The 5,623-nt window shown below is 29.1% G+C and overlaps 1 long non-coding RNA gene across 1 annotated transcript; it reads left to right on the forward strand.

Moving 5' to 3' along the window:
• Positions 1-1,615: 1,615 nt before the first annotated feature.
• LOC112720416 (uncharacterized) lies at positions 1,616-5,623 on the forward strand. Its single transcript, XR_003162157.3, has 4 exons — positions 1,616-1,947; positions 3,627-3,717; positions 4,102-4,207; positions 5,379-5,623. It is a non-coding gene; the product is annotated as an uncharacterized lncRNA (long non-coding RNA).

The following is a 5,623-nucleotide window of genomic DNA, read 5'->3' on the forward strand; positions in this document are numbered from 1 at the left end:
TCAATAATGTTATTGATCTACAAAAGGATAAAAATGATAATTGAAGATATTCTAAATTATATTTTCGATTATATTTTATGTTTGATTGATTATAAATTTGAAGATGTTTAATTATATATTTTGGACAATATTTGTTTTACTTTGGACAATGTTAGTTTTATTATTTTGTTTTAAAAAATTTGATTTATAATTATATTTATTATATTTTTATAATTATTAAAACTTTAATGTTTGTAAATTTAGAAATTATAATCTTTTTATATCTTTAGAAATTATAAATTTATTGAAATGACTGTGAAATTATATATATTTTTTAATATTTAATGGTTTATAAAAGAAAAAAAAAGAGAGATTTGGCGGGTTTGGTCCGTCAACCCGCCAGCCTACCGTTAGGCGGGGTGGGGGAGGAATTTAGTACCGTCTCACTAGGTAAGACGGGACGGTCCAATCCGTCAGATGGCACGCTTTGGGCGGGGTAGGGTGGACTTTTTCGTTTGCCACCCCTAATGGGAACACGGACATAAGTACCTGCCCCATGAAACCTATTAAATACACGCGAATATGAAATTACTAATTTATCCTAATTTAAATATGTAAATAGTATAAATTGATACTTTTTAGTATAAAAGCAATAATAAAGTTTATTAATTAAGTTAATTACATAATTAAAAAATTATGAATAATTTTTTAAATAATTAAAAAATAAGATCATTATTTTCACATATTACAAAGTTTGTGAAAAAATTTTTGGATAATAAATCAGTTCTCAATAGATTATACATTAGTCCTGTCAAAAAAAATAATAATTAATACATTAGATATTATTATTTACGTACTAATATAATATATATTATCAATTATTAAGTTTATAATTAATTTTTAACCCAACTTTGGGTAACTAAAATTTAAATGATTTAAATTATTAAATGCTGAATATTTTGTATCTAACCAATTTTATTTTTGTTATTGAAATTAAAAAAGGATGAGTTGTTAATCAATTCTAAATTTAAATTTAGATTTGAGTAAAAAAATAAAAATATTTTAAATTTTATCTCACTAACTATAATTAATTTTAAGATAAGAAATTATTTGTACATCATATATATTGTAGGATAGTATGATTATTTGCTATTTTTAACGGTAAATATTGTCAAATAAAATAGTATAAGAAATTAGAAAGAAATGTATTTACCAGTTCAAGAAATATTAATTTATTTTTCAATAGAATAAATTATATATTGAATAACAAAAGTTGTTATTGGTTTTTCTTCACACTTATTAATACTTAACGATCACTACAAGAATAATTAGTTTTAGCGACAAACTTTTAGCGACAATAATATAATAGCTATTATTTTTTTTATTTAAGTTATGCTTTTGTGGCAATTATATATTTGTCGTTGTTACTATATCTTATTGCGGTAATTATCTTTATTGCCACTAATATATTCTATGACTAATATTATTATCATTAAAATATTTTTTGGTAAAAAAATTTTAGTGGCTATAAAATTATGACCAGTATTATTCTTATTAAAATTATAGTGTAATAACAATTATTATTATTACTATCATTACTTTTTTAATAAAATATTTTTAGTGGCCATAAAATTATGGCTAGTATTAGTTTTAGTAAAATAATCTTGTATCTAAACTAAAGAAATGACTCAAATAAAGGATTCAGAAAAACCAAAGAAAGACGTGTTAGAGAAGAGAGCCTAACCTCACCGCCAAGCTCACCGTAGCGGTCGCTGCCGCCATCGCTGCTACAGTTCAGATCAAGCAACTGTGCTCTTTGACTCAGATCCTTCTATCCCTTTCTATGTTGTTCAGAGAAGAGAAAGGCTCATGCCTATAGCTTTCTATCTTTCTCTCTCATTTTCGATTTAGGGCTCACGAACTCGCTCTGACTCAGATCCTTCTTGCAGCTCCGATCTGCTCCTTCAGGTATCGCCGAGTTGACTCATTCGATTTACTGTGCTCTCTCTTACAACTCCTTCATTTCATTCTCTTCTAAGTCAGATCTTCGCGTTTGCGTTACTCATTATTTTCACTGATTTAGATCTTGTGGTTCCAGTTCTTAAACTTTGAATTTAGTTTTCTGCTATTAATGTTATCGTGCAACTGAAGCTATGTGTAGTCAAATGAACTGTGTTTGGTTTATTTTTATTTTCAATTTAAGATGTGAGATGATAAAGGAATCTGGAATTTGGATGATGCCTGATTTATGTGCCTTTGATTTGTTATTATTTTTCAAATTTATGTATGTAACTAAAATTAGACAATCGTTTGGGATCAAATGGGTTTTGTTCAAGTGACTGTCTCATAGAAACAGGGGATCTGAAGTCTGAACATCTAGAAATGGGTTTTGTTCAAGTGACTGTCCTGTAATATGTCATTCTAATTTGGTTTGGTTACCAGGAATTCAAGCTGGGTCAACTCCAAAGCCAGATTCAGGTTTTAGTCTTTATTTTTAATTTAGTCTTGAACTTAAGAACTGTGTTTTTTTCTTTGTTTTTAATTTAATTTTTGTCATTGTCGCGTAAACTAAGATCTTAGGTTCTAGGCTTTTGTTTCCTTAAATTTTGGGTTTAGAGTTGTTCGCTTTCATCCGAGGTACTGTTATGAAGATGTTGGGTTGGTTTTCTGTTATGGTGGAAGTGGGAGCATGGTCCCATTTTCTGGAAACTGCTAATGGTTGAGGGTTTTATTTTGCTATTTTATTGGAAGGCGTGGTTCATTTTTATTTTTTTGTTATAATTTTGTAGCTATTTACCCACTTGTTTTGTAAACTACTTGTTCTTGTCATGTCATTTTCCCTATTACAACACTATTATTTATGTTTATTGGAATACCCCTCTTTCTTTCCTTTCTCTGTCTCTACCTTAGAAAAATAGAAACTGCTCCCTTGTTGTTTTCAAGCTTTCTCTTACTGCTGTTTTATAGTTTATATATATTTATTCTTATGCATTGACTAGGAATCGTTTTGTGTATTCTTACTGCTATCTTCTTTTCCCAAAACGCCTCTGTTTGTTTAATTCAATCACTTCTGTTGCTCTTTGGGAATTAAACTTTCTAACTTCAATACTTGCTGTTTGTATGAATACAGAAAGCTAAAAATCTCAACTTTTCCAACTTTTCTCCTATTTTGTGATGATTTGTTTTGTGTGCGCTCATGATTTACTGTTGCTAAAATGTTATTGGACAATTCTTGGGTATGGAGTGCTCATCAAAGATGGCTGGCGGTGGTTTTCAATGAAGTTGGGTACTAGTGAAGTTGCTTGGACTCTGATCTATTTTATGAATATTTGATTACACCATCATGCCATTTTCTCAATATTCACTATCACACTGTTTTTGTTTCTTGTGTATTTTGCAATTTTGTATGTCACTGTATAGTAGCTATACTTAATAGTTGCACTCCTATCCTTTGGCGTGTGTATATGTATGAACTGCACATCAATCATCAAATAAAATGATTCCATTTTTTCCAATTACTAATTTACTATATTAGATAATTGGAATGGTAAGAGCACCATTCGTACTAGATAATGAATGGGCCAATAAGCATAATTCTTTCCTTGTGAAGAATACTCCCATCTCACTTCTGTTTCTTTTCATTGCAGACTCGTTCTCATTTTACAAGACAAGGCATATACATATATGAATTAAATAGTCTCACAGTCTTGGAGACTATTGACACGCTGCCAAACATTGGTGAGGCTGGAATTAATACTAATGAGATTCCGTTCAATTAGTAGAGTTTGTGATAAGCACTACTTTTGTAATGGGTGCATGTCTAATTTTTATAAATTGTGTTCTTGCATATATAGCATTGTCAGTACTAAAAATAACAATGTAGAACCTCTCATTTTGATATCTTGTATTATCCATATGGTTATTTGGTAAACTTTCTTCACAGAGCTTTGTGCATTTTCCACTTCTTGGGATTATCCTGGTTGAATATATGTATCTTTTAATTTGTTAATGTTATTCGTGGCAAAAAGAAGATACCTTATGTCTTTAAGAAGCTATTTGTTAATGGTATTTGTTTTCTTTTTTGGTATTTGTTTTCTTTTAATTTAGTTGTAATTGTCACAGAATAATAAACAACATCTCAACATCTCAACCACAGCCTACAAAGTTAGTTAGCTGCCATTTCCGAACCAAAAAAGAAAACACAAGTGGTGTGCGGTCCCTGAACAAGGTTAGTTGGTTGTCTCACCAAGCAAGCTAATTTAGTCTCTTTGTTTAACTATTTTTCAAACAAATCTCTTTTAATAATGTTCATATTTAGTGATAATGATCCTTAATACGATAAATAAAAATTAAATAAGTTTCTATTGAGTTTTTATTTTCTATAAAATAAGAAGTAAGCTTGAGAATTAATGAGCCAATTGGAACCTTTACTTTTGTCCTAATCATGTGATTTGGTGTTGTGACTTTTTTTTAAAAAAATATAAGGTGAGTAAAATTAATTTTCGACTATATATAATGTACTATTTGATTGTCTTATTACTTTTTGGGTTTGGACTTCCATTAATCAGTGAATTCTATATTTAACAAATTGAGTTGAATGGATAATCTAAGCTTGATTTTCCGCATCCATTATGGGTTTGTAAGTCACCATGTATATTAAACTTAGGCCCAATATTAAAAAAGGGGTCAATGATTTTTTAATTTTTAAAACATAGCTTAATTGATTACTTCCTAGTTAAAACAGTAGCTTACTTATAATATTAGTTCCTAGCAAACATATGTTGTATTTTACCGAACATGAGTTCGTTTGATGCAAGGAAGATCTTCATAGTTATCCATTTGAAGTGGATATGTTGTTGAGAATAAGTATCACATTTTCTAAGGATTTCCATGCGTTAAATGTTATGTAGTAGGTGCGAATTGATGAAGTTTGGACAGGATGCTTTTTTTATCACTGTTTATATTTGGGTGTGAAGCTTGGTTTTATATTTTATTGATACGTGACTTAGTTTTGGTTTAAGAGTGCATGTTTTAGTGTGTTTTTGTATGAGTGGATTTCATTCAATTTCTCTAGTGCTACCCTGTTTTCGAGAGCTGTTGATATACTTACTATACTCAAGAGAATGTTTACTGTTTTCACTTTTGAAAGTCGAGTAGATCTAACTATTAGTTTACTTCACTCAGATATAATTCAATCATTGCTTCAGTTTTGAGTGTGCGCCCTCTGCCTATATATATATATATATATATATATATATATATATATATATATTTCTTTTGACATTGTATGACTTGTTTTTCAAATTTAATTTATATTTGGATGGTATTTATAGTTTTATGAATTTTAAAATAAGTATTGGAACATTAACTGAACTGAAATTTCAATGTTATATATGCAGATGGTGTTATAGGAATTGGCATCACTATAACTGCTGTGGGACTCATAGTTGGTGGCTTTGTTGCACTGTTAGCCTAGAAAAATTAGCATATTTTGGCTTTTTTTTTTTTTTTGCAAAATGTATTAAAAGTCAATAAAATGACGAAGAAACCTCTATTATGTATTGATAAATACTGCTTTTAATACTCTAGTTTGTTAAAAAGAGCATTTTAATAGAAAGCTTGTTTTAAATTTTCTTGATCAAAA

This window comes from Arachis hypogaea, chromosome 11, assembly GCF_003086295.3.
Source record: "Arachis hypogaea cultivar Tifrunner chromosome 11, arahy.Tifrunner.gnm2.J5K5, whole genome shotgun sequence".
Classification (NCBI taxonomy): domain Eukaryota; kingdom Viridiplantae; phylum Streptophyta; class Magnoliopsida; order Fabales; family Fabaceae; genus Arachis; species Arachis hypogaea.